Below are 12,211 nucleotides of genomic sequence, written 5' to 3'. Positions count from 1 at the left end.
GCAGCAAAACAACTTCTTGCATGAAATCAGCTGGATTCCATCTACTGCATTATATTTATTTAAAAGTTATATCTTGTGGTAATCAGAGCTTTGAGATAAAATGTGGACTGCTTCACCCTGAGTTGTGACACACCTAAATTTTGATCAGAAACCTGTTCTTTTCCTGGTTCAATAATTTTCTATTTTGATGGCATATTAGAATCACATGGAAAACTCTGAAAAAGTAATGGAGTCTGGGCCTCCAAAATCTGTTAAACCAGAATCTCTCAGGGTTGGTGTCCAAATCCTCAGTTTGTACAAAGATTTCCCCAAGTGCTTCTAATGTACAATCAAGGTTGCTAATGAGTGCCCTTATTAGTTGGCTGGCCTTATTTCTAGGCCAGTAGAATCTAACTTCCCTATGCTGATGTTGATTTCAAGTAGGCAATCTTGAATAAGCTAGCATCACATATGATGAACTAAATGTAATGAGTATATATTGTTGAACACCTCATCTTCCACTCAAATTACATTTAAAAATTGCAATATTCTGAAGGCTGTCATCAACAACAAATAAAGCAGTTTATATTCCTAGAGCTTCTATAAATACTTGACTTTCTTCTAAGACCAGGGCAATTGTCTATTAAACCAAAAGCTCTCATGTCCCACTGGGGGCCCTCTGGATTCTCCCCTCTTATTAATCAGATATCCATGTGACTCACACACGTTCGATTTTTGTTCTCACTCTCCATGCTGGACATTTGTAGGGCACATTCAATTGTCTGGGTCATTTGTATACTGAGTACCAAGTATAGCACCCACAGAAGGAAGAATTGGCACATACCTGTCTGTTAAAAGAAACAAAGGGCAACTGATGAAAAATTTCAGATATTTAAACTTAAATGACTCTAAAAGTTGAAATAGTTCATAGTTCTGATAAGAAAATTGACCCTTTAATTTTGAAGAGATTTGCCTAAGTCTGAACAAATTTACCCTGGGCAGAATAAGAACTGGGTCTGAACAAATTTACCCTGGGCAGAATAAGAACTGGCATCCCAGACTTCTGATAGGGTCAGTCTCTTTCTACCACACCAAGTTGCCAAGGAAGGCCTCATGGCTCTATAAGTGGGGTAGGGAATCAATGAAGAGCAACTCGCATTGTTAGTGCCAACTTGGAACATTAGAAGTAAAATAGTGAACTATGTTAACATAAATCACAAAACTGAAAAATATATTATGGTTGCTTTTACTTCTATGCAAAGTGTATAATTTATAGTAATAAAATATTCTGTTCTGGATCTGTGGGCACAGCAGTGACATAATTTGACTGTATGACTTTTTATGTGTCCAGGGGAAATATTCTGAGGATTGTTATGATATAAAAACATAATGGGCCCTCCCTGGTGGCGCGGCGGGTTAAAGTACAGCACTGAGAAGCTAAAGCCACTTCCGCATGAGTTCGATTCCCGCCTGCCCCGGAGGTGACCACATGGTGCTGCAGACCTCTCCTGACCCACCGGCTGCTCCCCTCAGCAGTGTACTTCATCGATCTGCGTGTTCTGCTCCCTGCTGTGCCTCTGGTGAAGCCTCTCACCGCCCCTGCACCTCTGGCCTGTACCCCAGTTCTGTATGTACAAATAAATAAATCTTTTTTTTTTTTTAAAAAAAAAAGAACAAACAAACAACAAAAAAACATAATGGAGTCTGGGGCTCCAAGATCTATTAAACCAGAATCTCTTAGGGCTGGTGCCCAATCCTTAGTAGGTACAAAGATTTCCCCAGGTGATTCTAATGTAAATTCAAGGTTGCTGATGATACTGAGAAGTGTAGCTATATTCTTTGGCCCTTTTGCTTGTTAATAAATTATGACAGATTATCTGGAGAGAGTCAAAACCCCCAATGGATATTTTAGAAAGGCATGGCCTGATAGATGAACAGATGAGACAATGGAAAGACAATCAGAAAGGAAATTTTGCCTACAAAATGGGTTTGTTCACAGTTGCCCCAAAATAGATGACTGGATCAAGAAGTTGTAGTCTATATGCACAATGGAATATTACTCAGCAATCAAAAAAGAAAGACAAACTTGCCATTTGCAGCAACATGGGTGGAGCTGGAAAGGATTATGCTCAGTGAAATAAGACAGAAAGAAAGAGAAAAATATCAGATGGTTTCACTTATAGAAGGAATTTAGGGGAACCAAATAAGATAGAAAAATTATAATAAATTTAAAAACAAAATTATCAGGAAACTGTAAATCGGAGGCACTCGAATTAATGTTGAAGAGATTTGCCTAAGTTTGAACAGTTTACCCAGGGCAGAATAAGGAGAAAGGAATAAGGAGGAGGGAAGTAAGGAGGAAGTAAGGAGGAAGGATTAAGGGGGAAGGAATAAGGGGGAGGGAAAGGGATCAAAACAGGGGAGGGAAGACCACAGGAACTTTGGGTGTGATGAGTTGGTGGTGGGAATTATACAGGAACTACACTTGAGAGGAGCAAGCAAGCACTGTAAAAAGGAAGAATGATGCAAAATACATGTAAATAAAACAAAAAAGCAAACAAAAATCAAAATGGGTTTGTCCCCGTGCAGACAACCCTATTGTTTATCTTTTTATAGCTCTGTCAACAGTTTTATTCAAAATATCATTGCACATTTATAAAATAGATTAATATTTAAAGAACTTAGATTATTTACTATTTACATAAAATGCTAGATAAATCTACTGTGTACTTTATACACAGAGAATAAAGTACATAATAACCCTGTAAGATTTGGAAGTGTCAGTACAGTATATACTATGTTAACCAGAATCAGCAATTAAGAGTACCTTCCACACCCCTTTTTCAAATTCTAACTCAAGGCTCCTGTGAAGAGGCTATGGAGCAAATCAATAAATTCAAACAAAGACAAACTTCAAAGTTTATGACATTATCAAACCTAGTTGCTAGAAGGCTCCAAATAGGGTGAGTTTTTTTTTTAAGATTTATTTATTTATGCACACAGAACTGGGGTACAGGCCAGAGGTGCAGGGGCAGTGAGAGGATCCACCAGAGAGGGGGGGAACAGAACAGGCCAACTGATGAAGTACACCTCTGAGGAGTAGCGAGCAGGTACTGTCAGCCATGTGGGTTATCTCTGGGGATCGAACCCATGCTGAAGTGGCTTTAGCTTCTTAGTGCTATGCTTTAACCTGCTGCGCCACCAGGGAGGGTCCCAAGTAGGGTGAATTTTAATAACTCTCTTTATATCTCAATGCGTAGATAATCTTAGCTAAATACATTACCCAGACCTCAACCCAGATTTTCTTTGGGTCCACAAAAATCCTTGAAATAACTGTATTAAACTTTATTGAGAAGGTCAGGATTTGGGCATATTTCCCAGAGCTATCTGGGCTGGGGTTCTCACTCTTGATTTCTTAACCAGCTTACTGAATTTTGCTTGCCTTGATTTATTTTTAGTTGACACTGTATTTGTATTTATATAGTAAAGATAGAAACCATTTTGGGGCCCTCTCTGGTGGGGCAATGGGCTAAAGCACAGCATTATGAAGCTATCGCAGCCGTTTCAGCATGAGTTTGATCCCTGGCCGGGGTGGGGGTGACCCACGTGGCACAGCAGACCTCTCTTGACTCGCCTGCTGCCCCTCTCATCAGAGTATTTCAGTGCCTCTACCTGTTCTGCTCCCCACTCTGTCTGTGGTGAATCCTCTCAACCTCTCACCTCTGACCTGTACCCCAGTTCTATATGCATGAATAAATAAATCTTAAAAAAGAAACCCTTTTGGCTGTGTGTAGATCAGCTTGCTAAGAACTTTTGGAATGAAAATAGAAGAGGGCTCTGTTGAGTTTGGAAACTCGGTTGTAGAGTTGGGCTCTATGTGTCCAGCTCTGCTCCCTCCAACCTAGAGCAGCTTTGACTCCAGATCTTGGGCTGGACTGGCACCAAAAGTCTCTCCACCAAGACATCTTCAGGAGATAAGAGGCAAAGTCCCACAGAAATGAAGCTCAGGTCTTCAGTTTTCCTAAGGTGACTTCCTGACTCTATGCATGATTTCTACCCAGTTTTTATTGCTTCCAGAAGTTTGGCTCATAGATTTAGGTCTCTAAGTTACAGAGGGAAACTTATAAAATACATTTACCACAAGTCTCTTTGCAGGGGAAACTAAGTGACAATGAAACTATTTAGTCTGATTAGAAAGTCATGTTCTTTGCTTCATACCAACAAACTATTAGACACAACATCCTCTCTTCCATTTTGGTCTTTGGGATTCAGTGGGTGTCTTTCAAGATTATTTTGCTCTTCCAGTCACTTGAATTTGGTCTTAGAAAATGCCTGCCCTTAGTCAGTGTCTGATCTCCTCATGGTTGTTTTCAAGAGGCCAAGCTAAAGGTTACCTACTTCTCCATAGGGGAGGGGGGCGTTTAATCTGTGCTCAGAGCCAACTACAGGGCTAGTGTCAGGAAGAGGCTTTCCTGTACAGGGACCCACTTGTATTTCTCTGACTTTGGAACTATGTCCCAAGAGTTTGACCATAAGAGAAGAGAATAGTAGTGTTGATTGGTGGAAAGAAGGACTGAGAGCCTGTATCAACTATTTAGTTGTTTGCTAGAAAGCTCACTCTGCTAGGATCAGAGCCATCCACGTATTCCTGCTCCGACTTAATAAAATATTTCAGAAGATGGAGGATGTCCAAAGATATGCATCAGGGGAAATACAGGACAAAGTTCTTAGAATTGAATGAAACAATTAGGAATGATGAGGACAGAGACAAATGGCGAAGGCACTTCTCATCTAAACGGGACAGATGTGCCTTCTCTACCCGGACCCTTTTACATCCGCATCTTCCGTTTCTGGCTTGTTTTTCCACCATCGCTATTCTACTTCTGTGATTTTCTCCTAAGTTTTTCATCTTCTATATTTCTCTTTTGAGATCCTGAAACCCCATTTTTATCTTAGAGCTTCATTTGTTGTCTTCAGTTTATTGATTTTATTTTCAAGAACATTCATTTATTTTTCCGAGCTTTCTTCCATTTCATTGAACTTCTTTATCACTCCAGTTCTAAACTCTGTATCTGATAGGGAGGGAGAACAAAGTCTCCATGTTCAGAACTTAGGGTCCTGAGGATTTGTTCTGTCTCTGTGTTATACTATTTGCTTGGGGTCTCAGGTTGCCATTTGTTGGGTGTTTCCTTCTGCCTGCTATGAGCTCAGGATTCCAGCTGTTATATGTGGGGCTTCCTCTGGGAGTGGCTCCTCCCTGCTCACTGACCAGAGTTCTCACCTCTCTAGGCAAACCACTGGTGGAGTCTCACAGGAGATCATGAGGCTTCTGTGACCTCTGGCTGTCTCCCTGATGGAGGTCTAGTGTTCCATCGGTCTGTCTGGGTGCTGGCAGGAAGCTATTAGAGGGTCACTTTGTGGGCCTGAGTGGGTGCTAGTGGGGTCCCATAGAAAGTGGCAAATTTTCTAGCTGACACTCCTCCCCCCGCCATGGGGGTCAGATCTCACTAGTCCAATGGGACCTGTGGGGGTCTAAAATTTTTTTCTTAGATACTTAGCAGTAGCATGTCAAACCTTTTTCTAATATTATACTATTTTACATTACCATTAACCATGTTTGAGAGATCTAGCTACTTCACATATTCCCTGACAATTATTATAATCACTCTTTTAGTTTTTATAGATTTATTTTTATTTATGAATACAAGAATTGGGATATAGGCCAGAGGTGTGAGGGGTAAGAGGATTCACCAAAGACAGTGGGGAGCAGAATAGGCAGATTGACAAAGTACACTGCTGAGAGGAGCAGTGGGCGGGTCAGGAGAGGCCTGCTGTGCCATGTGGGTTCCACTCCCTTGCTGGGGGTGGAACTCCTTATGCTGCAGTGGCTGCAGATAGCTTCACAGTGCTGTGCTTTAACCCCTTGCACCACCAACGAGGGCCCTATAGTCACTCTTTTGAATTTTAGCCTGCTTTGTACATAAGTAGTGGTATCCCATTATCATTAACAAATAAATTGGTTAAAGTAACCTATGTGACAATATAATTTACTATACATTATGAAATGACTACTGTGATCAAGGTAATGAACTCATCCATCCCCTCATATTTTGTATCTGTGAGTTCAGTAGAATACTAAAGATCTACTCTTGTAGCAAATTTCAAGTATACAGCATAGTATTATTAACTATAATTACAGTGCTGTACATGATGTCACCAGAATTTACACATCTTGTAATGGAATGTCATTTCAGATTTTCTTTATTCATTCATCTGATGATGAATGAGTCTTTTAGGTTGTTTTCATATGCTGGCTCTTGTGAATAATGCTGTCATGAAAGTGGGAAAGTAGATATCCCCATTAAATTGACTTTATTTATTTGGAAATATATCCAGAAGTGGGATTGAGGGATTAATTACTTGGTAGTTCTTTTTTTCTTTTTAGTAATGTCCATACTGTTTTCCACAGTGGTTTTTCCAATTTACATTCCTAGCAACAGTGTGAAAGAATTCTTTTTTCTGTACATCTTTACCAATACTTATCTGTTGTCTTTGTTTTTTAAAGTTTTTATCGTGTTTAAAATTTTTTTTTAAAGATTTTTTTCTATTTATGCATACAGGACTTGGTACAGGCCAGAGGTGCAGGAGTGGTGAGAGGATTCACAAGAGGCAGACAGGGAGCAGAACAGGCAGATCAGCGAAGTACACTGCTGAGGGGAGCAGCGGGCGGGGTCAGGAGAGGTCCACCAGCCAAGTGGGTCACCTCCCTGGACTGGGATAGAACTCGTAATGAAGCGGCTGCAGGGGAGCTTCATGGTGCTGTGCTTTAAACCATTGCACCACTAGGGAGGGTCCTCTGTTGTTTTTTTGATGATGACCACTCTAGTAGATGTGAGGTTTTGACTTGTATTTCTTTGATGATTATTTGAGCCCTCTTTCATGTACCTGTTAGTCATTGTATGTCTTCATTGGAAAAAGGTTAGTTCACATGATTTGCTCATTTTTATTTGGGTTATTTGTGTTTTGACTGTTGAGCTTTAGGAGTTCCTTATAATTTTGGATATTTACCCTCTATCAGAATTGTAGTTGCAAATTATTTCTCTCATTCTGTAGGTCACCTTTTCGTTTTGTTGGTTGTTTTCTTTGTTGTGAAGAAGCATTTTAGTTTGGTATTGTTCATTTATTGATTATTGTTATTGTTGCATGTGGTTTCGGTGACACATAAAAAAAAATAATCATTGCTGAGATTAATGTGAGGGAGAGTTTCCCTTATGTTTTTATGTTGGAATTTTATGGTCTAAGATCTTCGTTAGGGTTTTCATTTGTATTTCCCTCATAAATAATATTGTTGAACATCTTCTTTGGATATTGGCTTTTGACTTGTCTTCTTTGAGTGTGTCCATTCAAATCTTTTGTCCATGAAAACAAATTGGACTGTTTTATTATTAATGAATTATAGTTATATATTCATATGTATACTTAATTTTAGATATATTATTTTCCCCAAATTTCCATGATGCACTTTTTTAAGGTGTCTTTCATAGAGAAAAATTTTTAAATTTTGACAAAGTACAATTTGCCAATATTTCTCTTACGATTTGAGCTTTTCCTTATTTAAGAAATCTTTGTCAACCCTAAGTTTAAAGATTTTTCTCCTAGAACTTTGAAAGTTCTAGCTTTTAGTTTAGCTGTCTGAGTCATATCATAGTAATTTTTGTGTGTTTTAAAGTTTTAAGTTTTAAGGCATGGATTGAGATTATTTTTTCTTTAAATAAATACCTAATTGTTTCATTCAGGATGGCTCCTTAATGTGATTTTAAAGAAGCACTTTAGTAATGATGTAATAATGAAGTAATGACCTTTAATTCTTGAAATTGTGGAGTCATATGATTCTGATTAAGTATTAAACATTTGCTTTCTGTGAAGGAGAATATGCATTGTATTCACTAGATCATTTTTGGTATTCCTCTTTCCTGAGACCATAGAAGGCCAATTCCTCACTTTAAACCCTTGCAGTCAGATGTTTCTGAACAATTAAATGTGAGTGGAAGCACATGTGTTACTTTTATCTGCGGCAATGAAAGACCCCCATATGACCTATTAACTTTCTCCTGCACTGGCAACTAAGAAATTCTTGTGTTGAAGGGTGGAACTGCAAGATAAAAGCTAAATCATTACACACAGGACAACTTCTTGGAGCATTACCTCTGATCATAATGACATTTGTTTGAGTGACAAACACATTTTGTATTTTAAAGCCTCTGGGATTTCAAGATTAATTTGTTACTGCAGTCTAGGCTAACCTTTACTGACTAAGATATTTCCTTCCCTGGAGTGTGTGTGTGTGTGTTTGGTAAATACATTTCATGAGGTAACCTCTAAGATAAACTACCATTTATTGAAAGTTTTCTAGCTAATGTGGTTTGCACTAAAGTAAGGTAATTGAAGGAATATGTTCTCATGCTATGAGAGAATTTATGAGGAAGAGAATAAAAGGAGTATAAATATCTTTTTCTGTGCTAGTGGTGATTTGGAAGAAAAAAAAAACCCTCACTGTGTATTTGGGAATATATCATTTGTACAATGGTGTACAATAAGAAGTTTGTAATTCTTGATGCTTTAGGAAAGAATGCTATAGCGAGCAGGTTAAAATACATTGGTAGTATGTCTAAATCTAGGACCAAAGGGATGACCTAGAAAAGATGCCAGTATTCCTATTTCATAATTTACATTTCCTGTAAGAGAAGTTGTCTGTAGGAGACTCAGGTCTCAAGTGTTTTCTGGATATGAAAGGGCATAGATGGAAGAAACCCTACAGAAATTCCTCTTCCTCCTAAAATGCTTACCCCACATTCTTGATCTGGTACATTGTAAAAGTCAGGCACAAAGTCTATCTCATTGCTCTGCCATGGTCTCCAAGACAAAACTGCAGCGTGTAGGAGAGCATGTTCTTTCCTTTCGTTTCTTTGTTTCCTAAACAGCAGATTCACTAATTTATTTCAGGAAAGGCAACATGGGAAGTCTGAGTTCTGGATGGGTAGCCTGGGCTGTAGGCCTGTAGAGCTCTGGATTAACAAATTATTAGTCCTTTTGGGAACTTGATAAACTCATTTGTAACAAAGGACTGAATTTAAGTTAGTGATTCCCACTTGGGTCTTATAAGGCAATATTTGTGCTATTTATATTTCAAAAAAATCTAACAGAAACATTACCTATTTTCTGTGAGGAGGGTGCACAGACTTAGAGAAACATTACTTTTTTTTTTTCACTTTGACTTTGGATATTGAATTCAGCGGAGTAGCACTAGTTGTTTCTTGCTGAGCTAAAGCTGGGCATAAAAATTATATATGTCTGTAATACTAAAAGTAACTCAAGTTATATTGGACTCAAGAGAAATCTTGTTAAATTCCCCAAAGCAGACATTACTTTGGTCATATTTGCTCTCTTTGGTTGTGAATTTCTACTTTTACTGTGTTGTGGTCATACTTTGCTTTCAAATGGTCCCAAAAAATTTAAGTGAAATAGAGCATAAATAAGTCATATTTCCTTTTTGTGGGAAGTCATTGTAAAGATGATGTTGGAAATACTAAATCCATGAACTTCATACAACAGTCACCTCCTAACTATAGGAAATTGGCAAATTAAATCAGAACTTTTTTGATAGCTGAAGTACATCTGTTTAGTATAAAAACAAATGTTGTTTTAACAGTAATGAAAACAACCCTCTCAGATGGCTAATAAAACAGGAAGACATAGACTAAAATATACTAATTCCAGAAACTTTGATTACATTTATCTTTGGTGCTCAGCAAGATATTTGGTGTGGGGAAAGAACAGTTAAAATAAAAATAACAAAAAGTTAACTCTGTTAATTTCTAGAAAGGTATACTTGACTAGTTCATTTTTCTGGTTATTTATTGTTACATATGAGCTACTCCAACTCAATAGCTTAATCGGCAATCATTTTATTAAATTGATTTTGTGGATCAGGAATTAACTAGGTGATTTTTATCCTTACTTGCTATTGAATGAGTTTACTTGATTATATTCAATATTGATGGACTGGTCTGAAGGCTCTGGAACAACTTGATTCACATATCTGGAGGCATGTCTAGAAAGCAGGGTTCAGCTGGAGCTGTCAATCAGAGTGCCTAGCTTAGCTCTTCCAGGAAGGCAGCCTCAGGGAAGCTGATCATTTTGTATGGTGATGTTGGACTCTTAAGACATTTGTGGAGGTTGCAAAGCTTATTAGTCTCTGAGTTCCCAGAACACACGTTTACCACATCCTGTAGTTAAAGCAGATCATCAAGATCAACTCAGATTCAAAGGGATGGAGGGCTGGAATGGATCCCACCTCTCAATGACAGGAAGAGTAAAGAATATGTGGCCATCTTAAATGTACCATAGTGTTCACACTAAAGATACTGGAAGCAATTAGCAAGGGAGCATTTGCATGACTCCTGGCGAACATATGTAAAAGGCCACAATGTAGCCTGTGATTACAATTTACTTAGGGAATGTGGAGTCAAAGAATGATTGAAATAAGATGTTGCCAAAGAGCTTCAGAAAGTTCCTTGTTCCTTGGGTTTTGTGTTAAAGTGCATCTACGAGACAAGACTTCAGCCTGGCTGGCACTGTTCTGAATCTTTGAAGAATTATAACTCATGGTGGAACAAGTCCCAAATGGATGACATTGGAACACTTATATAGCCTTTACGATTTTCCACCCTCATTGCCCATTCACTCAAAGAAAAAGTGTGGAAACGCGCTGAATGAAAAACAACTGTCTTTGTGTTTGTCAGTGTTTAGTATTACTTAACTAGGGGAATTGAGCAGTGATCTTTCCAAGCCTACGTTACCAACAGAGGGGTAACATTTAGAGGCTGCTGGCATAAGCACTAGCCAGAAACCACATGGGCTAATGGAGAATATCATGAACAGACCCACCAAGAGTGTTCATTAAGATTCAATGGGGACAACCTGTTCTTCAAACCAAACTTCTCCTTCCTTTCCAGGTGGGTCATGCTTTCTATTGAGATGGCTGCAGGAAGGTACTTCTCAGGAGTGTGGTGTCATAGAGGCACTGACATCTGTCCCCCCATTCTCATTGCTCAGCACCTTCCCATTCTCCTGCCACCACCATACTGACCACCAGCAGTTGTAGTCCTTCTTCTAAGGGTCCTCTTGTAAGTCTTTCACCTCTGTATTCTTTAGGCCAGTGAAAACAGCTCAGCATCTGCTAAACAAACTTTATTAAAGAACATATGGCAAGAAAAAAAAACCATCTTAAAATATGCATTATGCAACAGAACTTAAGTGCAGATACACAACTTTATGACTCCATGGTAACCATTCTAACTTCTAACTCTAGAACTCACCTAACTTCTAATACTTCTAACTCCAGAAAGCTGAGGTCAATTTCCAAGCTGGTATTTTGTGTCTCTTCTAATTGATTTTTTTCTGTTATACAAGTGATGTGCTTATATGTCACCTTATTTGCTGCTCTGGACAGATGAAAAAGACAATAATGATGAAATGCTTCTCTTTTGATTTGCATTTGAATCCATGTTTTCCATGGGTCTCTTCACCTGTTGTTTGGAGACTGTCTGACAGGCTTGGGTGGAGCAACTACACAGAACAGGCCCAGGCTACTCCATCTGGCTTTTAATTGGTCTGTGACTCATTAAAAAGACATCTTCCCTGGTCCCAGAACATATTTTTTTTTAGCATGGTAACACTGGGGGTTAGCATGGTCATGGGGAGTAGGGGCTTTGGAGTCAGCCCACTGACTCTAGCTGTATGGCTTTGGAACCTTATCTGTTATAAAATAGGAATAACAATGACACATGCCACCATACAGAGTTATTGTGTGCATTAAGTGAGTTGTTAGTCATAAGGTATTTTAGAACCATTCTTAGCACAAACTCTTAAAAAATGTTAGCTGTTATGATGATGTCATGACTATGGAATAGAGTGACTCTGCTATGACCATAGTGTGTGATGTCACAGCAGTCTCTTCACATTCTCTTAGAAGGGGTGAGAGGTTTTAGTCTTAAAGAGAAAAGCCATCATTTCTCACACCACAGGGATAGACAGTGGGGAGAGGCATTTTCAAATAGTATATAGAAAATTCTCTGTGGAGTAGGTCATGATGAGAAGCTGGAGACTGAGGAGGGTGTAGATGAAGGTTGGCATTCAGAGAATTTCAGCTTTGTTCTAGCCTTTATGACAC

This window comes from Condylura cristata, unplaced genomic scaffold (genome assembly GCF_000260355.1).
Source record: "Condylura cristata isolate star-nosed mole 26May11 unplaced genomic scaffold, ConCri1.0 scaffold00006, whole genome shotgun sequence".
Classification (NCBI taxonomy): domain Eukaryota; kingdom Metazoa; phylum Chordata; class Mammalia; order Eulipotyphla; family Talpidae; genus Condylura; species Condylura cristata.
This window is presented reverse-complemented; position numbering follows the sequence as displayed.